Source organism: Anabrus simplex, chromosome 5, assembly GCF_040414725.1.
Source record: "Anabrus simplex isolate iqAnaSimp1 chromosome 5, ASM4041472v1, whole genome shotgun sequence".
In the NCBI taxonomy this organism is placed as follows: Eukaryota; Metazoa; Arthropoda; class Insecta; order Orthoptera; family Tettigoniidae; genus Anabrus; species Anabrus simplex.
In genome coordinates this window covers 261,223,089-261,246,800 of record NC_090269.1, presented here as the reverse complement: position 1 = coordinate 261,246,800, position 23,712 = coordinate 261,223,089, and the positions used below count along the sequence as shown (strand labels likewise).

The following is a 23,712-nucleotide window of genomic DNA, read 5'->3' as shown; positions in this document are numbered from 1 at the left end:
ACTGTGCTCTATAGATTAAAGATGGCAGATGACAGCTGTCAAAAAAGCACGTGAGTTTGTTTTCAAACAAGAGCACGTGGAATTTTTCAATTTGCCGCCACCACATAGAGGGCAGCACTGTTCTCTCTGGATTAAAGATGGCTGCTTGTCGAAAAGCATTTTTCAAATTATCCGCCACCACATTTCAAAGGTAAGTAGCTAAAGAGGGCAGCACTGTGCTCTATAGATTAAAGATGGCGGATGACAGCTATCAAAAAAGCACGTGGCTGTCAAAAAGCACGTGGATTTGTTTATCTCGAGCTAGTGAGGTTAAGTTGGTAGCACTAAGGTTTAGACCCGTCAAGATGGCAGCACTGCCGATGACAGGTGACGAAAGAGGGCAGCACGGTGCTCTGTAGTTTAAAGATGGCGGATGACAGCTGTCAAAAAAGCACGTGGCTGTCAAAAAGCGCGTGGCTTTGTTTATCTCGCGCTAGTTAGGTTAAGTTGGTACTACTGAGGTTTAGGCCCGTCAAGATGGCAGTACTGAGGTTAGCGATGCGTTGTTGTCTGTCAAAAAGCACGTGGCTTTGTTTACAAATCTGTCAAAAAGCACGTGGCTGTCAAAAAGCACGTGGCTTTGTTTACCTCATGCTAGTTAGGTTAAGTTGGTACCACTAAGGTTTAGGCCCGTCAAGATGGTAGTACTGAGGTTTGCGATGCGTTGTTGTCTGTCAAAAAGCACGTGGCTTTGTTTACAAATCTGTCAAAAAGCACGTGGCTGTCAAAAAGCACGTGGCTTTGTTTACCTCGCGCTAGTTAGGTTAAGTTGGCACTACTGAGGTTTAGGCCCGTCAAGATGGCAGTACTGAGGTTAGCGATGCGTTGTTGTCTGTCAAAAAGCACGTGGCTGTCAAAAAACACGTGGGTTTGTTTACCTCTCGCTAGTTAGGTTAAGTTGGCACTAGTGAGGTTTCGGCCCGTCAAGATGGCAGCACTGAGGTTAGCGATGCGTTGTTGTCGATGACAGCTGTCAAAAAGCACGTGGCTTTGTTTACAAATTCAAATCTCCCGCCAAAATTCAAATTTCCCGCCAAAATTCAAATTTCCGGCGGGCGGCGGCGGCGGAGGAGGCGGCGGAGGAGGTGGAGGTGGCCACTGGGAGCCTGAGGTGGAGGTGGCCGCCGAATTGTCCAATTATACTACTTGCTTCCTTCCTCTTTCGTTGGATTTCCATACGTAGGCGTGTCATTATAGGTATGTGTTTCTTTATTGGTGCTGCCGATTAGTTCCATAGGCCTTCTTGTTTACACAATTGTAGTTGTACTCCTCTAAAAAATAATAGGTCGATGGCGCTATGACCGTTCTGTGCAAAGTAGGTTGGTGTTTCTTTTTTTGTTCGCTATTCTGAAGCCTTCTTCTTCCAGTGTCTCAAGAAGGATGCAAGTTTTGGTATTTTCTTTTAATCTTACACACTAACACACAGACACACCAGAACCACATCTTAAGACACAATTTCACAGTTCGCGCTATCTCAGCGTTCTCAATGTTCAGTCAAACTAATTCACACGCAATCGTCTAGAGGGGTCTCTTCCCGCATCGCGCTCACTTGTTTCTCTCCCTGTCCGCCTTCTGCGTGACGTCATGTGATATGAGACAGCGGTCGCCCGTCCCGCTGACACGTATTACCACTACAGTCTAAAATGGTCATAACTTCTGAACCATTCATGCAAATCCTGACAAGGTTATTGTAATCCTTATAAAATACTGGAGGTCAAACAATTTATTTCGATGAGGAACTCGAGGATAATATCGAAATATTTATTTAATTTTAAGGAGTAATATCTTTTACCGCGGACTGTAGCATAAAATTGCTTCTAGAGGGCAGCCGGTTGGAAATAGGTATGTGCCATCGCGGACTTTTTTTGTAACGGATTCTATGCTCTACATTTCGTACGCTTACACTTGGGGTCTATCGTTGATGGTTCACGCAGCGTAAGCCAAGAAAGCAAGTGACCGACCGACCGACCGACCGAACGACCGACCGACATTTTTGTCTCTTTCTACGTATTTACTGTATTTCGGATCACGGATACGTAATAATTTTATAGTGGTTCACTACGTGAACAGTGTTCGTGTTGTCAGTATCTGAAGTAGAACCACTGTACTGATTAAAATGCAGTCAACATATTATGGCAACGTGTGTGGTGCTATAAATTGTCGGCCGGGCTGAGTGGCTCAGACGGTTGAGGCGCTGGCCTTCTGACCCCAGCTTGGCAAGTTCGATCCTGGCTCAGTCCGGTGATATTTGAAGGTGCTCAAATATGTCAGCCTCGTGTCGGTAGATTTACTGGCACGTAAAAAGAACTCCTGCGGGACGAAATTCCGGCACCTCGGCGTCTCCGAAAATCGTAAAAGTAGTTAGTGGAACGTAAAGCAAGTAGCATTATTATTATTATTATTATTATTATTATTATTATTATTATTATTATTATTATTATTATTATTATTATTATTATTATTATAAATTGTCGGCACGTAAAAGAACTCCCGTGGGACAAAATTACGGCACCTCGAGTCTCAGAAAACTGGAAATGTTGTTAGTGAGACGTAACACAAATATTATTATTATTATTATTTCGCATATTATAAAGACAATAACGACAACAACCATCATAGCCAGTTAGTTTGCTACTGTGATGGCATAACAATACTTCCTCGTCAGCAATGCTTGGTTATTGGAACACTTTGTAATAAACTCTTGAATATCTCCATTATTACAGCTCGTACGGTAAAAAGGTGTCAGATATAAATGACTGAATGAAAATCATATTTTCCATAATTATTGTTATGTGCTAATAGCCGGGCTGAGTAGCAACTCAAATGGTAGATCGCTGGCCTTCTTAGCCCAACTTGGCAGGTTCGATCCTGTCTCAGTCCGGTGGTGAAGGTGCTCAAAAACATAGTTAGTGGGACGTAAAATCCAATAACATAAACATTATTATGTGCTAAATAACTTATATTTCTGAATATGTTTCGAAGCTCGTGAAATAATACAGTATCCGTGATCCGATATACAGTAAATACGAAGAAAGAGACAAAAATGTCGTGCGAGAAGAGACCTGTTACTGGATCTCTGTTATTTCGAAAGGGGGCCTCACACATCCCAGTCATGAGTGGTTAAAAAATATAGCCCAGTTCGAAATTTCATTTGGTGTGTTTCACGGTAAGACTGCATCCAGGTGCAAAAACGGGAAAACTCTTATTTCTATTATTAAGTCAAAATTTCCAGTATTCCATGACAAAATAATTTGTCTCACGTAAGGACCAGGACATTTATTAGGATATGGCATTTTAATGCAAAGAGTAAGGAGCTAGCACTGAGAAAATATGCCAATAAGAAGGCTAAGGTTTGGGCTGGTTCATCAAGTAATTAAGTCTGCTGACACGTACGTTTTAATAATTTAATATGATTCCATAAAGATGTCGATATAATGCATATTTTCCTATGCCATTTGATCTAAATATTTACTTCATCAGGAAATAAATTAATTATTTTGAGTTGCATGGCAATATTTTATTTCTTATCGTAATATATGTCATGTATTTGATAGTTGATGTTCTACCTGTTCAGCATGTGACGAAATTTAACGCATTTTCACGTTTTTAAATCTATTGGAAGTACCGTTACTTATCGAATCGGACTAAACCAGACTATTATTTGATGAAAGATTGAGAAGATGTTTCACAGGCACGAGAACTCACAGGCTTGCTGTACTGCGACTGTGTACCTTACTCGCTATCGTTCATACCGTGTGACGTCAGAGCGTTCCAGCCAATGGAAGTTTCAACCGCCGGAGTAGACTACCTTATATTCTAGTTACCTTGGCAATGCCCACCCTCATCGGAGGGTCTGCCTTACAAGGGCTGCACTCGGCTAGAAATAGCCACACGACATTAAACCTTGGCAATCGTCCTTGGCTAACACAGCCTAAACCAATGGTTTTCAAAGTGCGGTGCGCGTACCACTAGGGGTACGCGAGGTCGTCTCAAGGGATATGCACATTTATCGTAGCTTCTAACTGATTTCAGTGAGCAGTTCAGAAAAGAGCCGAACCTGATCGTTTTCAATAAAAACTTGTTTTCATTGTGTTTTTGTCTACCACTTCCCTTTGACAATTTCTTTTGCTAGTTGCTTTACGTCGCACCGACACAGATAGGTCTTATGGCGACGATGGGATAGGAAAAGCCTAGGAGTGGGAAGGAAGCGACCGCGGCCTTAATTAAGGTACAGCCCCAACATTTGCCTGGTGTGAAAATGGGAAACCGCGGAAAACCATCTTCAGGGCTGCTGACAGAGAAATTCGAACCCAGTATCTCCCGGATGCAAGCTCACTGCCGCGCGCCCCTAACCGCACAGCCAACTCGCCCGGTCTTGGTATGTAAAAATGCTTACTTATGCTGCATTGCACTTGTTTTAATTTTTCTTTCGAAATCCTCTTATTCACTTCAATTGTTTCTGTAGCAGTGTATATAGTAGAATAGTAACGGTTAATAATAATAATAATAATAATAATAATAATAATAATAATAATAATAATAATAATAATAATAACATACCTGCCAACTTTACAAAACCAAAAATCACGAGATTTTGATATGACAATCAGGAAAAATCAGGAGATACAGTTGGTCAAAACAGTTTATTCTACATGTTCTGCGCAATACAGGAGTACTATGGTATGTATTATAATACTTATTGTCCCAAAACTCGACTGTTGCTGTACGAGGCTACAAGCTAAAAATTACACATCTCTATTCCCTCACAGGAAGTATGTGAGTGAGAAGATCGGTCTCTGATAAGTCTTCCGAAAATAGTATGAACTCATGCTTCACATGTGCGAATCAGTCATGGACTTAGATGTCATTACTTAGCAAATGCATAGCTTAATATATTGAAGCACACGCTCGTACGATTATGCGAAGCGCAATGCTACTTTTAAATCAAGTAATACATTAAAATTCGCCAGAATTGTCTCCAAATGGCTCCTAAAATCTCTTGAAAAGTCACTAGTCGCTATCTTTGAAATTTTGTCACTAAATTACTAAAAGTCCGGCTCCATGGCTAAATGGTTAGCGTGCTGGCCTTTGGTCACAGGAGTCCCGAGTTTGATTCCCGGCAGGGTCGGAAATTTTAACCATCATTGGTTAATTTCCCTGGCACGGGGGCTGCGTGTATGTGTGGTCTTCATCATCATTTCATCCTCATCAAGACGCGCAGGACGCGTATGGTCGTCAAATCGGAAGACCTTCACCTAACGAGCCGAACATGTCCTCGGACACTCCCGGCACTAAAAGCCATACGCCATTCCATTTTCTTTTAAAAAGACTTCAAATCTATCAACTAGTCTCTAGAATCGATTAGAATGTTGTGAATCAACACGAATATAGTACGCGAGAACGAGACATTGACAATCGATATATGCGTCGCAATATACAGGTTTCAATAAACATCGCACATTCGCATGCATTTCTCGTATTAATAAACGTCGATATTTCATTTGAAAGCGGCCAATGAGCGAAGGATTTCCGGCCACCAGTGCACAAAGCTGAAACGGTGGAATTTGAAAACAAATGCTTGAAGTTCACCAAAAAAGAAAGCTAAAATCGGTAGAAATAATAGAATAATCGGGAGGCGGGAAAAACTGTTGAAATTCAGGAGTCTCTCGCCTAAATCGGGAAAATTGACAGGTACGTAATAATAATAATAATAATAATAATAATAATAATAATAATAATAATAATAATAATAATATTGGCTTTACGTCCCACTAACTACTTGTATTGTTTTCGGAGACCCCGAGGTGCCGGAAATTAGTCCCGCACGAGTTTTTACGTGCCAGTAAATCTACCGACACGAGGCTGACGTATTTTAGCTCCTTCAAATACCACCGGACTGAGCCAGAATCGAACCTGCCAAGTTGGGGTCAGAAGGCCAGCGCCTCAACCATCTGAGCCACTCAGCCTGGCATAGTAATATTGTTGCATTAATAATACTCATATATATATATCGTTGCTAGACAATGAAAACCTCGTAATTCCACTCACCAGAAAACCACGTTTCTCCATCTGTCTTGTCAATCAATCACTAATGATCTGAATTTAGGGCAGTCGCCCAGGTGGCAGATTCCCTATCTGTTGTTTTCCTAGCCTTTTCTTAAATGATTCAATTAACTGAACACCTCCCTTGGTAAGTTATTCCGATCACTAACTCCCCTTCCTATAAACGAATATTTGCCCCAATTTGTCCTCTTGAATTCCAGCTTTATCTTCATACTGTGATCGTTCCTACTTTTAAAGACACCACTCAAACTTGCCGCGTTGCCTGAGAAGGGAACGGAAGATTCCAATGGTCGAATAATTGGGCTATCATTAAACAATGAAAATGCTAGGAACAGTTCTCTGTAAACTTTATTCCGAAGAAGTTACGAGGTTTCCTTTGCCCAGCGACGATTAGACTATATACAATACATTACTGTTATTGTTGAGGAACAGGATTGTGTAGCGGCTTACTTGCTTGCCTGAGGTTCAATTATTGGTGTCGCTGGGGTGGGGTTTTCAATAAAAAAAAATCCCGTGGTGTCAGTAAAGACATGCGACTTTAAATCCTCGGCCACAACTTGTTCATCCTTGAGCAAGCGGGATAAAATGCGGATGATGATGATGATGGTTAATATTATTTGGCATCCGTGATTCAATCATTTGTTATTTCTGGTATAATCGCAATATACTCCTACTTCGGGGGTTCGAAGGTAAACAACTGGATTTTGGAGGTACGCCAACCAAAACATTTGAATACCACTAATCTAAACAACTACACTATACAAACTGCAGTAGCTGACACTCATAGTCTCAATCAGTCCCACAGTATCTCTAGCTGCCGGTATCACAGTCCGCAGTTCATAGACCACGCACAACAGTCTCACAGACAAAGCCAAGAATAACGGCCGAGAGGATTCGTCGTGTCGACCACACGACACCTAGTAATTTACAGGCCTTCGGGCTGAGCAGTGGCCGCCTGGTAGGCCAAGGCTCTTCAGAGCTCTTCTCTTGTTTTCTAAAGCCATCAGATATCAGAACTACTGTAATTTGGTATGCATGCAATATGCCAATGACAGATATAATGAAAAATTCAGTATCAGGAGATCTTTCCGTTTCGCACATAAATTCAACTAGAGAGGACGAGAAAAGGTAAACTTTAAGCAACTAATATATTCCTCGACATGATACCCTGCTTGTGAAACTTAGTTATCGCCACCTGGAGCAAGAGACAAATTCCAATATGCCACCAGGCCACACGCAATCAATGTTTAATTCATTGAATTTGTGACAGCTCACCGAATTATCTGATGGTAGTATTTGCATAGCAGCAGGTGACACGTTCGTTATTAAAGTTCAACTGAGTTAATTGAAACCAATGATATCTATCTCATCGTAAAACATCATCCAGGCAGAGGAGCGATATTATAATTTGAAATAGACCTAGCTTTGCGTGCGGAATATTATAAGGAATGTCACTGAAGACATAAGGAAAATATAATTCAGATAGGTGATCTACGTTTCCGGGCTGCCTGGCCGAGGCGGTAAAGGCGTACACGGTTGGCCCGGAAGGACGTGGGTGCGAATCCCCGCCAGGAAGTCGTAAAATTTAAGAAACGAGACTTCAACTTCCGTAGTTGCATATGGCCCTGAGGTTCACTCAGCCTACACCAAAAATGGGTACCAGGTTAATTCCTGGGGGAAAAGGCGGCCGGGCGTAGAGCTAACCACTCTACCCCATCAAGTGCGTGGTTACGGATAGTGGAAGCCTTTACCTTCCACCTCTCCAAGGGCCTTCATGGCTTGTACGGGGATGACTTTGCTTTGCTCTACTTTTCCATCTCTCGTTTCGACTGAGGGCATCCGAACGTTTATCGTTGTTTAAGTCTTCGGGTTCTTAACATTTAAGTCACCGACCTTAATAAAATGCAACTGCACATTCTCTTCCAAAAGATCATGAGAAAAATGACAATTATATCATTCTAGCAGTTAACAGATATACACCAACGATCTAGAAAGAAGACTTAAGAGTTGCTGTTGCATAGCCATGTTTTAATCCACTTGAACGGCGCGTCTGCCATGTTTTAAACGACCAAAACACGTGGGCGTGGTGATAAAGCAAGTACACAGGCTGCAGGAATAACCACCGTTACAGAAATTTCTTAATTAAGAAGGCACTTAAAGCTGCATAATGCCGTTTTAAAAGGGAATTATACATAATGCATACCTGCCAATCTTCCAAACTGAAAAATCAGGAGATTTGACCGCCGGAGGAGGGGGGAGGGGAAGAAAGAGGGGGTTGTGTGCACTCGCGTTCAGTTATCGCTTACGTGAAAAACACCTGGATTTTTCTTACCAACATACACAGGCTAAGAATTTACTGCAAATATTCTATAATAATAAAATGAAGTGTTTGTCTGTCTGTGCGCGATGCCCAGCAAAATCTACAGCACGCAGAGATCTGAAATTTTGAACATAGATGGAAGGGGGTCCGAATGCACCTCGAAGCCGGAATTTTCATTTTCGCTTTCGTTGGTGAGTTATGAACGAAAAACCATCGGAAAACGTGTATTGGAATTTGACAATCCAACGTGCTGTTACCAAGATGATATGCTTAGAGCCACTGTCGCTAGGCAACGTACATAAGGTCGGTAGAGAACACAATTCATGGGGCCATTTTACGTCAATGGCGTACGAAGCCGTTTTTGGTCTTATATGGTGTGAGGGCATATGACGCTGTTGATGGTGATTCGTCCGTCGGATGAGGACGTAAAGTCTTGAGCTATTCGAGTGGAGTGGGCTATGTGCCGGCGCCGGGTTTCATTCTCTTCAGTCTTACTATTGAACCCAAAATTCTACGATGAAAAATAATTCCAGATATTTATTTCAGCTACAAATAACTTTTTTGAGAATAGCCACGTTTTATTTCAAGAGTCTCGCTCTCCCGTAGGAACAGAACTTACCGTACCAAGCGAGCCTCCATCTCGTGAAATGCCGGAACACTTCGGTCGACATCGAGTACTGACTAATTTATCAATTTCGGAAAATCCTTCATAACGAGAGATTTTGGCGACATGGTAAATCCTGGAATAAAGTATCTAAATTATTAATAAACATTACATGAAGATAGAATCCCCAGGGTGAATTTAAATGCAATTAAGCCTGGAAGAAAGTTGGCGTCATACTCGCGGATTTGTGACATGTGTCGAGGTCATTTCTGAAGAAAGACCGCGAAACTACATGTCAGAAATAAATTCATTACGCCCGTTGCAAGTATGGGAAAAATATAAAAATAAACACCATAATGAATTATAAGTTTGTCTGAATTTGTGGAATAAATTTCAAGAAAATTGGTCCAGTGGACGTGGAATTAGCAGATTGCACCACCAAGCTTCGTGGTGAGGGTGGCGTCCTCTCAGAGTTATAAAAGAAATCCCCTCCACCTATTTTTATTCATTCTATCTGAAGGTCTGGATGGCGAAACCCACAATGCTATCAGAAATAAGGCTTTCCTGAAGCTTACATGCAACTTATGTCAAACTGACTGTACTGTAATTATCAGCTTTGTGTATATTACCCTTGCCTTTGTACACTGTACATAAATATACATCCATTACATTATTATTAATTAATTAATCATTAATATTAATAATTAACGTAATCGTGTGCAGAACAGATTCTAAATCTGAAAACTTATTTTTTTGCTAGTTGCTTTACGTAGCACCGACACAGATAGGTCTTATGGCGACGATGGGAGAGGAAAGGGCTAGGAGTGGGAAGGAAGCGGCCGTGGTCTTAAATAAGGTACAGCCCCAGCATTTTCCTGCTGTGAAAATGGGAAACCACGGAAAACCATCTTCAGGGCTGCCGACAGTGGGGTTCGAACCCACTATCTGCCGGATGCAAGCTCACAGCTGCGCGCTCCTAACCCACGGCCAACTCGCCCGGTAAACCTGAAAACTATTCTACGAGACAGGGTTACAAAGAACAAAAACTATGTCATAGTTTTTGTGGACTTCAAAAAAGCGTATGATTCAGTAGACGGAATCTCGTTACTGAATATTTTAAAGGAAGTTTGACATAAAATCAACAATTATAATTAGCCAAACTCTGACGGAAACAAAGTCTAGAGTGAAATTTATGGGAGAGATCTCAGATGAATTTGAAATTAAAATCGGTGTCAGGCAGGGAGATGGGCTTTCCCCGATTCTTTTCAATATCGTCTTGGAAAAGGTAATAAGAGTATGGGAAGAAAGAAATAAAGGAGCCTCCATCATGATATAAGATTAGGTTGAAACCACAAAGGGGTTGGTGTAAACTGTTTGGCCTTTGCTGATGACATAGCAATTCTCTCTGAAAGTATAGAGACTGCCTTAGAGCAAATCAACCTTCTGAAAGAAATAGCAAGAAAAGATGGACTTCAGATATCTTTTGAGAAGACTAAATTCATGTCAAATATTAGTTATTCACCCACAGCGCTAAAAACAGAGTACGGGAAAATCAACAAGGTTAATAAATTGAAATACTTAGGTGAAATAATTCAGGTTAATGGACTTAATAAGGAAGAAAATAGATCAAGAGCAAGAAAGCTGGAACTAGCACACCAACTCACGAAAGATACCTACAATAAGAAGAATCTCTCAAGGAAAACTAAAATCAAACACTACAGCACAGTAATCAAACAAAAGAGTCTGTATGCCACAGAATGCATATTCCCTATGAAAACTGGTGAAAGAGACGAGATAGAGAAAAAAGAAAGGAAAATATTGAGAAAAATTTGGGGACCATTGAAAACGAAGGAAGGAGAGTTTAGATATAGGAGGAATAAAGATCTGTACAAGGATGAAGAAAACGAAAGGCTGTTAGACACAGTCAGAAAGAGGAGAATTACATTTCTTGGTCACATAATGAGGATGGATAACAGTAGATTGACAAAACGAGTGTTTAACCATGTTTACAAGAGCAAAAATGGCAACCAGTGGATTCAAGAAGTAAAAGAAAGATATGATAAAGATTGGAATAACAGATGGTGTAATACAAGACAAAACAACTTTCAGAAGATTGATACAAAATTTCAAGGGTTTCTAGAAGGAAAACAGGAAAGGTAATAATTTCTGCACTCAAGAGAGGAAGAAACAGGAAAGTGAAATGATGAAGAACTATTGGAAATCAAGTAAAGAAGGATTCCGTGGTCCTTAGATGGCCAAAATCGAAGAAATAATAATAATAATAATAATAATAATAATAATAATAATAATAATAATAATAATAATGTTTGTTTGTTTATTTAAATATATAGACATACCATGACAAATATATTGTGGGCTAGTTCTTTTGAATTACGTACATTTATAACAAAGAAGTAAAATTATATACGGGTAAAGCAATTTTCTGTTTCGCAAAATCGTGCGCTACATAAATTGTTTTGGGTATCACAGGTTTAAATTACAGCAGGTCTATTCTGTAGGCCTACCTTTTGGGTGATTATTATTTCGTTGTTATTAAGTATTTCATTCAACAGACGGCCCATAAATAATGGCTTCCTCTGTGGAGCAGTATGATCGACATCCCAAAAATCCCTGGAGTTCATTAAAGTTATTCATTAACAACTTTTATATGAACTTGAGGCGCTAGCGAAAACAACCACAGTGTAAAGTTTTTTAATTATTGTACCTCTCGAACTGCCGGAAGGCTAAATTTGTAACTGGCAGTAATTTCGCTCCTGGGAAGTGCGTCCAGCTTTACGACACACACACACATCAAACGTTAACCTCCATCCCTTGGAGGTTTGCTTTCACATGCACGATGGTCTACACTGAACAAGCGCAAGCGACTGAGGACAGAAGCTTCTTTATTACACGAGCTACGGGAACAGTTCTCTGAGAGTATTCCACGGAGGACGGTAATGAGTTTTAATGACCGTATCCCCACAAGCACCATAAAGCACTATTTTAAAGAACTTCATGAGTGATTCTGAATCCTGGCAGAATGTGGCAAATGAGAAAGAAGTACGCAGCAACAGGGAGATTACTGTTGACAATATCATTTACACTGTCGTATCGTAAAAGTCACTACCACTACATTTCATAGTCCAGGTTATTGGGACAATTTTGGGTGAGTAGAACAATTGCATATATTATATATTTAATAACCTAATTGGTGTAGGATTACATTCTGAGTTTCATCAATAATAATATACCCGGTAAGTGAATCACAAATTATAATATGTAATTTTGGAGATGTAAGGTCGTGTACTGCTTATTATAAGGTGATGCGTTTCGAACCTGCAATTAGGGTTACGGAACATCGCACGCACTTTACGTCTTTGCCAGCCAGAGAAATCTGCTGTGACAGAACATGCCATTCATAATGACCATCAAATCATTTTTGATGCAACTCCTGTCATTTGAAAAGAGAAACATATTATACCTAGAATCATTTGTTAGAAGAGAGAAATTGTTAATCACCAGAATCATTAAAACAAAGGGGACGGCTATATATTGAGTAGATCATGTTTATCCTCCATAGTTAACTCTTCAACATCTTTAATAATAATAATAATAATAATAATAATAATAATAATAATAATAATAGCGCCTTTACGTCCCACTAACTACTTCTACGGTTTTTGGAGAGGCGAGGTTCCGGAATTTAGTCCTGAAGGAGTTCTTTTGCGTGCCAGTAATCTTACCGACAAGAGGTGTATCTTTCTCCTTGATAAGTATTACACGACCCAACATTCCCAAAATGATATATTATAATGCATTTAGCGGTCGTGAGAGTCTACGTCTCATGAATCACCAATATTGTTACTGGCATGAAGATGCTCTGAGTTTTGGTAATACCTGATGATTTTCAGTAGGAACTAATCAATATCATGGATATTAGGTCTACCATACTTGCTCTCAAGGGAACGTTTGTACATTATTTGAAACCAGCAAATGTGCCCGTGCTTCGCTACGGTTTTTTACATCGTATACGGATTTCTACATACATTACTTTATACGCGGTAACTGAGATTTTATCAAATTTATTACAGTGCAGACCTCCACTTCGAGATTCACTACACCTAAACGGTACATCATATTAACAAACAGTTTGCACCATCTGACGCCTCCTTTATCTTTCTACATATATGGTTCTAAAACATTTTTTCGTATCTCTGATATTTATGGGTAAATTGAGTTCGAAAATTTGAATATGGTGAAATTTGGGTACATTTTTAACGCTTTACATTATGTTTTGCATACTTATGTATAAGATAGAATCATGAAATTTGGTCCACATATGGCGTTCAATAGTGTCATTGTGTGTGCCAAACATGATGACTCTGTTTTTCCTATAAGTGTGTCAAACAATGAAATATTCGTGTAAAAATCACCAAATTTACGAACAATCTAGAAATACAGCCAAATCTAACACATACGGGAGAAAGATACGAAAAAACGTCATACGACCAAAGTTGTAGATCACTCCAAATTGAAGAGAGATTGTGCCATCCGTTTTGTGATACGACTTTCCGTTTAGCCAAGAAATAGCTCAAAAGAAATGTCTGCACAGTCATTAAAATTGCCTCCATATTTCGATATTTTTTGGAGTAAAAAGTGAAAAATTTGAACATCTTGGAATTTTCCTGTCGGTTACAGGCTAAACGCTATGATTTCGTCAAATTTCAATTTTCTAGCTCGTCTAGCAGAATGTACCGCCATACTGATTTGGGGGGAAGAGGGATAAAAATGAGGAAATTTATGAATGTTTTTTAAGCCCACGGAATCTATAGGTTGTCGCTTTGTATAAATTATACGACTGCATTCTTATGCTGAGCCCAAAATTTGAAGCCCCCCCAGCGTGCCCCCTTCGGGGAATTTTGAGAATTTTCGATCTTTCTAGGGGTCATCAGCTTCTCCGGTACCAAGTTTCAAATTTCTGAGATTTCTGGAAGTGCCTCATTAATTCACGTCTATTTTCATTTTTATACCTTTACTAGCAAATGTACCCGTGCTTCGCTACGGTATTCTACAATGTATACGAATATCGAAGTAAATTGCTGTACATGAAGTGAATAAAAAATTTGTAATTGCATGTCTCTTGGCGTTATCCGAGCAAACGCATAGGGAGGTCCGCAGGCGTTGTTTAAAATGTGAAGTGCGAGTTGCAGAGTTGTGATGATAACCACAGGTCCACTTGTCTGCCGCAATTAACTATGCGTAACGTCAGTCACATTTTGATGGGTAAATTTGTTTATAATCGGGGGCACCTATACCTAATGATCAAGAGAATCAGGTAAAAGAGTTTTAAAAAATGCACGTTCCCTTGCCTTTTGCCAAAGGGGGCTGAAGTAGGACTTTAAAAATCCGGAATGTTACTATTCCTCTCAGCGACCCTGAAAACTATGGATTAGGCAGTATATTCGATTATTATATCTCACACCCCTCCCCCCTAAAGAGGGTTAAACTTTGAGTTTTAAAAATCGGGAGTGTTACTATTCATCTCAGCGACCCCAAAAACTATGGCTTCGACACTATTTTCGATTATTTTTTAATCTGAATCCCCCTCACCCCCCACTAGAAAGGGGGATGAACTTGGACTTGTAAAATATCCGGGGTCACACCATTCATCTCAGCGACCCCGACAACTATGGATTCAACATTATGTTCTTTTATTTTTATATATCACTTGTCATCCACCACGAAGGGGGCAGAACTTTAAAAAATTCCGGAGTGCCATTATTCATCTCAGCGACCCCGAAAAGTATGGATTCGACACCACTTTCGATTATTTTTATATCTCAGCCCCCTCGCCCCCCCCCCGCCCCTAATGTTTCCTGGGGTATATTACCCCCACGTGGTTTGTCTCCTGATACTAAAATTCCGGAGTGTCACTATTCATCTCAGCGACCCCGAAGACTACGTATTCGACAGTATTTTCTATTATTTCTATATATCACTCACCCCCCCCCCCCCCTAACGAAGAGAGCTGAACTTGGACATTAAAAAATTCCGGAGTGTTGCTATTCATTTCAGCGAGCCCGAAAAGTATTGATTCGAGACTACTTTCGATGATATATATATATATATATATATATATATCACCCTCTCGCCCCCACCCGCCCCTCAGCGTTCCAGGGGTGTCCTACCCCCACGTGGTTTGTCTCCTGATACTAAAAATCCGAAGCGTACAATTCACCTCGGCGACCCCGAAAACTATGTATTCGACACTATTTTCGATTAATTTTATATATCACTCCCCCCTCGCCCCCCACCCCAAAGGGGGATGAACTTATAAAATATCCGGAGTCTCACTATTCATCTCAGCGACCAAGACAACTATGGATTCGACACTCTTTTCGATTATTTTCATATATCACTCTCCCATCGCTCCCTACCACGAAGGGGGCTGAACTTGGACTTCATAATATTCCGGAATGTGACTATTCATCTCAGCGACCACGAAAAGTATGGATTCAACACGACTTTTGATGATTTTTGTATCTGAGCCCCCTTGCCCCCCTGTCTCTAAGGTTTCTAGGGGTGTATTACCCCCACGTGGTTTGTCTCCTGATACTAAAAATCCGGAGTGTCACTATTCATCCCAGCGACCCCGAAAAGTATGGATTCGACACTATTTTCGTTAATTTGTATATCTGATCTCCCTCATCCCCAGCCCCTAAGGGTTCCTGTGCTGTCTTACCCCCACGTGGTTTATCTCCTGATACTAAAAAACCGAAGTGTACAATTCAGCTCGGCGACCGCGAAAACTATGTATTCGACACTATTTTCGTTTATTTTTATATATCACTCCCCCCTCACCCCCAAAGGGGGCTGAACTTGGACTTTAAAAACCCGGAGTGTCACTATTCATCTCAGCGACCCCGAAAAGTTTGGATTCGATACTATTTTCGTTAATTTGTATATCTGACCCCCTTGCCCCACGCCCCTAAGGTTTCCTGGGCTGTCTTATCACCACGTGGTTTATCTCCTGATACTAAAAATCCGGAGTGTACAATTCACCTCGACGACCCCGAAAACTATGTATTCGACACTATTTTCGTTTATTTTTATATATCAGTCCCCCCTCGCTCCCACCAAAATGGGAGCAGAAATTTGACTTTTAAAAATCGGGAGTGCCACTATTCACGTCAGCGACCCCCCAAAACTACGGATTCGACACTATTTTCGATTATTTTTTTACCTGACCCCCAACTCCAAAGGGGGCTAGAGGTGGCTTACCCCTACATTGCTTGTCTCCGGATAGCAAATAGTAAGTGTTCAAAATTTGATTGAAATTGCTCCAGTGGTTTAGGAGGAGATGTGTCATTTACATACATACATACATACATACATACATACATTTTTATATATAGTAAGATATATAGATCGCTCCAGACCGACTTGCTTTTATATATTTGAAATATACTGTGGTTTTGTAACAAAATTTGCCTACTTTAATCTAACCTCCTAGAATACAGAAATTCGCTCTCTCGAGCAAAACCAATATGGAATTGCAGAAAAATCACAAAAGAAGAAAGATCTAACAAGACAAAAGGAAATAATAACAATAATTGGTTTAATCTTAGTATATCCTTACTCCATGCCAGGATGTGTAAATCTTCCTATTCCATTCCAACTTAAACGTTGTTAGTTTATAAGAGGGAATGGTTTAACAGAAATGTTGTTTATAAATTCTACCCAGAATAAAAGATCCACGGTATAATGTCTCAGGTTCATTCCCTGCGCACTCTACCTATTTATCTTCCATCTGAGGTAGTAAATTTAGAAACCATATTGAATTACGTGATTGTGAAGATGGATGGAAAACTTACAAGGCTGGCTAATGTCAATCCCAATCCACCTGCTCTTACTATACACCTGCTACCTATTACAATAGCCAGTGATCTCTCAGACGCTAGCATCATATGACATGGAGTGACGAAATGACTTTTAGGGCCCTTCAAACATTGCACTCCCTCCGTCAGGTTTAAGCTCACGTTCTTGGGATCCGGGGCGGGAAAAAATGTTCACAAAATGTCAACTTCCAAGTCATGTATCCGCTTATCCATAGTCGCATATCGAAAGGCGCCCACCTTAGAATGACTCTTGTCTTGGCCTATAAATCGGAAGTACAAATGTATTTACATTAAAATAAGAACCCTAATTGTATAGCTTATATTATTTCAGGTTTCATTTTTACTTCTGAAAACGAATTTTCTCTTAGCTAGGCAGTAGAGGGGATGGCCGGGTTCTAAAACACCTTGTCAGCATTTTTGTGCTGAGTCAGCACCCGAGGTCATTGACCCATGGCCACATGACCGTGACGTCACGAGCACGTGGTCTTGTTTGTAAACAAACGTTCGTGGTCGTGGCAGCTGTCAGCTGTCATCTGGACAGACCATAACCTCACACTTTTGAGCACGTGAGCGCGGCTAACCTCACGACTGCCATCTTGACAGGTCCTAACCTTACCTTTTTGGCCACGTGGGCTCGGAATTTGAACAAGTGAACGTGGCTAAACTGACAGCCGCAATCTTGACAGGTCCTAACCTCGTGCAATTGTTTTGGCGCGGAATTTAGTACGACCCTGCCATCATGACGGGACTTAGCCACGTGCAGGCGCGAAATTTTGGAAAAGAGAACGTGGCTAACATAACTGCTGCTATCTTGACAAGTTCTAAGCACGTGCTCGTGTTGCGCGCGGAATTTCACTCTAACCTCACTGCTGTCATCCTTACGGGACTTAGCCACGTGCAGGCGCGGAATCTTGATTTTTTTTTTTTTGCTAGTTGCTTTACGTCGCACCGACACAGATAGGTCTTATGGCGACGATGGGACAGGGAAGGGCTAGGAGTGGGAAGGAAGCGGCCGTGGCCTTAATTAAGGTACAGCCCCAGCATTTGCCTGGTGTGAAAATGGGAAACCACGGAAAACCATTTTCAGGGCTGCCGACAGTGGGGTTCGAACCTACTATCTCCCGAATACTGGATACTGGGCGCACTTAAGCGACTGCAGCTATCGAGCTCAGTAATCTTGAAAAAGAGAATGATCCTAACCTCAATGCTGCCATCTCGACGGGACTTAGCCACGTGCTTTTTGACAAGCGTGAGGCGCAGAATTTTGAAAAAGAGAATGACGCTAACCTCACAGCTGTCATCTTGACGGAATTCGCACGCATCGACTGGCGATTGTTGGGCTCTCTGGTACAAGAAAATAAAAACTCATCTCGAAATTTTACGATAGTCGATAAGCGCGCATCGACTGGCGAATCTTGGGCCCAGTTTTACGGATAGATGTCCCTCCCGCTGCTCCCTCCCCGCCACCATTTAGGAGGGGCCTAACTACACAGTCCGCATCTTGGCCCAGTTGTACGGTCTTCATACAGTTGTACTAATTTTTCTACTGGAATGCGTTATGTCCGTCTCGAACTCTCCTAAAAAATATATAACCGATCGGTTCTACCATAAGTGAAAAATCTTTTTGAACTATTTAGTAATTTTACTTTATCGGTTACCTGCTTCCTTTTAAATTCCTTCCAAGTTTCTTGGTCAGTAACATCGCAAGTAGGTCCCGAGTCAATAATAAAAACGAAGGGTACCCCTGACAATAGACAAGTGGTCTTCCCCGTTGTCTTCCGTTTTTTTCCGACATTTAAAAAAAGATGTAGTCTAAATCACCACTAACCAGGGCCGACTTCATATTTGACGTTGCCCACGTAAGAAACTTCGTCATCAACAGTCGACTCCCCCGATTCTAACGTATATGACCTTTTTGTTCTACAACACTTCCGATAGTGCCCCGTTAAATTACAAGCCTGGCAAACTTTGTTTCTCACAGGGCACTGGGGGTCACTTGCTAAGTGATTTATTTCCCGCAGCGATAACATTTCTTTTCTCCTCTATTTTGATAAGCCGGCCCCGTGGTGTAGGGGTAGCGTGCCTGCCTCTTACCCGGAGGCCCCGGATTCGATTCCCGGCCAGGTCAGGGATTTTTACCTGGACTTGTGGGCTGGTTCGAGGTCCACTCAGCCTACGTGATTAGAATTAAGGAGCTACCTGACGGTGAGATGGCGGCCCCGGTCTAGGAAGCCAAGAATAACGGCCGAGAGGATTCGTCGTGCTGACTACACGACACCTCGTAATCTGCAGGCCTTCGGGCTGAGCAGCGGTCGCTTGGTAGGTCAAGGCCCTTCAAGGGCTGTAGTGCCATGGGGTTTGGTTTGGTTTGGTTTGGTTTGGTTTGGTTTTTCTATTTTGATAACTATTATACCTAGTTTTCGGCGGAGCGCCCGTGTTTTTGCCACTATTGGAATTAGTTCTTTGTGAAGTCCCATATTTCTTCCTATTCGACATACTATACACCTCTTACTCAGAACCGTCGTCCTTACTAAAATGTGATGTCTGCATGTTTATCATTTCGTGAGCCCGTCCAATGTCAACCAAATCGTCTAGTGTGCCCGAGGATTTTTCCAATATTCTCTTTCTAACTTCAGCTGATTTGCAACCTTCTACGAAATGGTCAAAAATAAACATGTCTTCCAACTCTTTTTTGTTGTTGTGGTACTTTTAAAATCACATCTGACAATTTGTTGACGCAACCTAGATATAAAGGCGTCAGATGTGTCATTAATATCCTGTTTCATAGACTTCATAATATGCCGTTCAAATAGCGGATTGCTTTTCGGTAAAAAGTGTTTATCTAACAATTCTAAAGTATACTCATGCACAGCTTTACCTGTACGAATAGTGTTGTGTTCAGTGATAGAATAAAATATGTCTTGCAAGCCTTCTCCAAATTGCCTGTTTTCTAGTAGAATCTTATTTCTTTTGCGGCAATATACAATTCGACCGAACGTTTCCATTTTTTCAATCTAGAAGCAAGGTCGGTGACATCTCCATTTACATCGAAAATTGGTATAGGGCTAGTATTGCTTCTTTCCATTTTAATGTCTTCTGAAGGTTTAGCTTACGGATTTAATCAACGGATTTTACCGACTGCGCCAATGTACTGAATAAATAGCGATTTAAACGAAATAAACAATCTCTTTATTGACAGTCGCCCTTACATCCAAAGCATAAACAACAATTCTCTTCTCCCTGGCCTTACAACACACACATCGATCTCCTCCATATCGATAGTACAGCACTGTATGCAATATCCGGATAACAGACGCTCGGCTGATTTTCGTCTCCTGTGCAATGGCCCGTGTGCTTGTATGAGGGTTACACCGGATAGCGTCAAACATAACCTCTCCATTGTCAGTAGATGTCACGGGATGATCTCGAAAGGCCGTGTCCTTTCCAGGGATGCAGTATCCCGCAGGCGTCTTTTCACACTCCGAAATGTCATGCTCGTCGGTTGTCGTCTATCCGGATAGCGTTCTTGGTACAGGCGTTGTGCCTGGTATGCATTCTGTCTAGCTTCTCCTTAGATAAGTAACATATACACATAGGCTACTTGCCGCTGGAATAAATCTCGTGGCAGCGAATAAATTTTGTGTTGTGAATTGCTTCGAAGGAGGGGAGTTTGCACAACTACATACTTACCTGTCATCGCATGTTGTTATCATTCCAATGGGGCATACTTTTCCCTACCTGTGGTCTACGAAGCTTGGAACATATACGGCGTAGCTAACTGGTCACAGACCATCATTTCCTCATCCTCGTCCAACCCAGCACCATACCCAATGCAACGATACATACGATCTTTTACAGGGTCAAATAAACAAATCAGTCCTTGGAAGCTATCAAGTATGCAACCTTACCACATCCCAGGCAAGTGGATGTTAAAACCATTCCCATGTGGGATTCGAACCTCCTACCTCGAGCACTGTCCACTACCGCATATCTCCCCGCCCGCTCGCCATGAGAGCTACTGCGACACTTGACCTACGGCGCCTACTTCCCAGCCTACACAGTACCGTGCTCCCGGTCTGTGCGCGTCCACCTCATGTTTTAAAGTACGTATTGTGCGTATCGTTACTCGTTCTACGGGTTCATTTGAGGCACCCATAATGAATTAATAGTGGCGTTCACGATTCCTGCTGTCTTCTAGCCCGTAAACACACATCTCATTATACTGTATTGCCGCGGTTTAGGGAGAGGGACCGATGTCTTTCAGAATTGTAGTAAATATGATGGGATGCATAAAACTGGATCGCAAGGGGCTCGTGGACCACCCGGTATATGCATTAAATACACTGTATAATCTTTTTCTGTTGTTTTATACTGTAGCCAAATATGGGGATTATTTTACTCAACTTCTGTAATTTTGAGTGTGATTTTAGGCGCTGTAATTTTAGTCCTTGCAAGGCCTCAGTCTGGTGATACATTATGTAATTCATTTTCGATGTCGTGTAGCCAGTTAAATGGCCCTTCAAGAAAGAAGGAAAGTATTGCTTTCGAAGCCGAATTGAGATAAAAGAAATAGTGGACATCCTCGGAACTCGAGTCCGCATTCTTCGGGTTTCTATACAGTTTCGTCAATCCTAATCAAGCCAGTGGTCACCAAAATTGACAATTCCAACTCTCCATCTTTGTCCCCCGATTACTGTGAGGATATTCCATTAGTTTCCAATACTGATATACAATCCTCAAATCAGTGATTTCCTCAATAGTGTCGCAGTACTCTTCATTCTACAGCTCCACATTAAAAGGATGAAGGCAGGAAGCTTTCTGTTTGCACTGGTTTAATTTAATTTACCCAGTAATCTGGATGCTAAATATCTCCGCGCACCAACTATTTGTATTCTTCTCTGCTTGGCAAGTGAAGTACTGAAGCACTTAAGAAATGACTCACAGAGCAGGTGATTTTTCCATCATTATTACACAACCAGGGGGTAGAGATGAAATGAAGTCAGAGATGGTCAAATAAGAGAGAAAGGTGGCATTAAAATGACATTTCATAGTAACAGAGGAAGAGATCAAGATTATGTAGTCTCAGATTGGACTAAAGCAGGGCTGCTCAAAATGTACACACTGCACATGTACTTTCATAAATGGTAAGAGTGGAGTAACGGTTCCTCGGCCGAAGCACGGCAGAAGAAGGTATAGTTGAAATCATCTAAACTTGGTCCCCTAAGTATGATCCATCATTGCTGCCAACTTGAGTTTTTCTGTGGTTTCCAATTTTCACACCAGGCACACTTTAATTAAGGCCATGGCCACTTCCTTCCCACTCCTAGCCCTTTCCTATCCCATCGTCACCATAAGACCTGTCTGTGTCGGTGAGGCGTAAAGCAAGTTGTAAAAAAAAAGTTACTTATGAAAATCACCAAATATTAGCAAAACATTTAGCTGCATTAAGCCACCGTGGCTCAGGCGGCAGCGCTCCGGCCTCTCACCGCTGGATACCACGGATCAAATCCCGGTCACTCCACGTGAGATTTGTGCTGGACAAAGCGGAGGCAAGACAGGTTTTTCTCCAGGTACTCCGGTTTTCCCTATCATCTTTCATTCCAGCAACACTCTCCGTTAACATTTCATTTCACCTGCCAGTCATTTATCAGTGTTTCAGAGGAATGCGACAGGCTTCGGCAGCCGACACATTTCCTATCCTCGCCGCTAGATCGGGGCTTCATTCATTCCATTCCTGACCCGGTCGAATGACTGGAAACAGGATGTGGATTTTCATTCATTTAGCTGCATGATCATGTCTATTAGCAAAACAAAGAGTATCTCAATGTAAGCAGCAATAATGGAGATCCACTATCAGGACTAAATCGTTCATTAAACCTCAGTTGCAGTTCTACACCAGATAAGTTACTAAATACATTATTTGCACATGCTAATATTTTACGTGCCTGATGTTATCGAAAAGCGAAAAACAAATTACAAAAACATATTCATCACACTCTCAAATGTACTAATAGTGACCTTCATGATACAACAAGAACGTTCACAAAACACGAAAAATGCTGCCAACATGTGAGCTAACAGATAACTGTAAAATACTGTAACGGCAGGCTGTATACGAGTGGCGATGTAGTATGCAAGCCGTTAGGAAATAACTATACGGTAAATCACCAGTTTCGGTAGTAAGAGGGGAAATAGTCAAGTTTCTCCTTTAGAGAACAACATTAGGTGGCAGCGACACACATAGTCTTACGGCGACGATGGCAGAGGAAAGGGTTAGGAGTGGGAAGCAAGCGGCCGTGGCCTTAATTGAAGCCCTTATCGCAGGGGATGGAAATGTTATTCACACGTTCTCTAAATAATGTCTATCTTCTTCTTCATCCTTTGCTGCTTTTGCTTTTCTCTTAGTGAGGTCGTAGGTCCGAAGAACTGTGTTGCACATGTGGACTTGATCTGTTTTACAGCCGGACATCCTTCCTGACGCCAACACTATGAGGTGTAATGTATTCAAAATTGCGTGTTTCTGTGGCGGTTGTTAGGATGATGTGTGCATAAGAAAACATGCGTTGAGACAAACACCCGGTCCCCGAGCCAGAGGAGTTAACCAGACGTGGCTACAATCTCCGATTCGGCCAAGAATCGAATCTGAACCGAAATCTGTGACGCTGATCATTCAGTCAAGAAGCCGGACCCTATAAATCATTTAGGCTTACTGTAGCAGTGGCGGCTCGTGGCTGATGATGATGATGATGCTTGTTGTTTTAAGGGGCCTAACATCGAAGGTCATCGGC

The 23,712-nt window shown here is 41.5% G+C and overlaps 1 protein-coding gene across 2 annotated transcripts in view; it reads right to left on the bottom strand.

Annotated features, from left to right (window-relative positions):
• Nucleotides 1–23,712, bottom strand: part of fry (Protein furry) — a 1,574,680-nt gene that overhangs the window by 1,281,124 nt on the left and 269,844 nt on the right. The window lies entirely within an intron of this gene.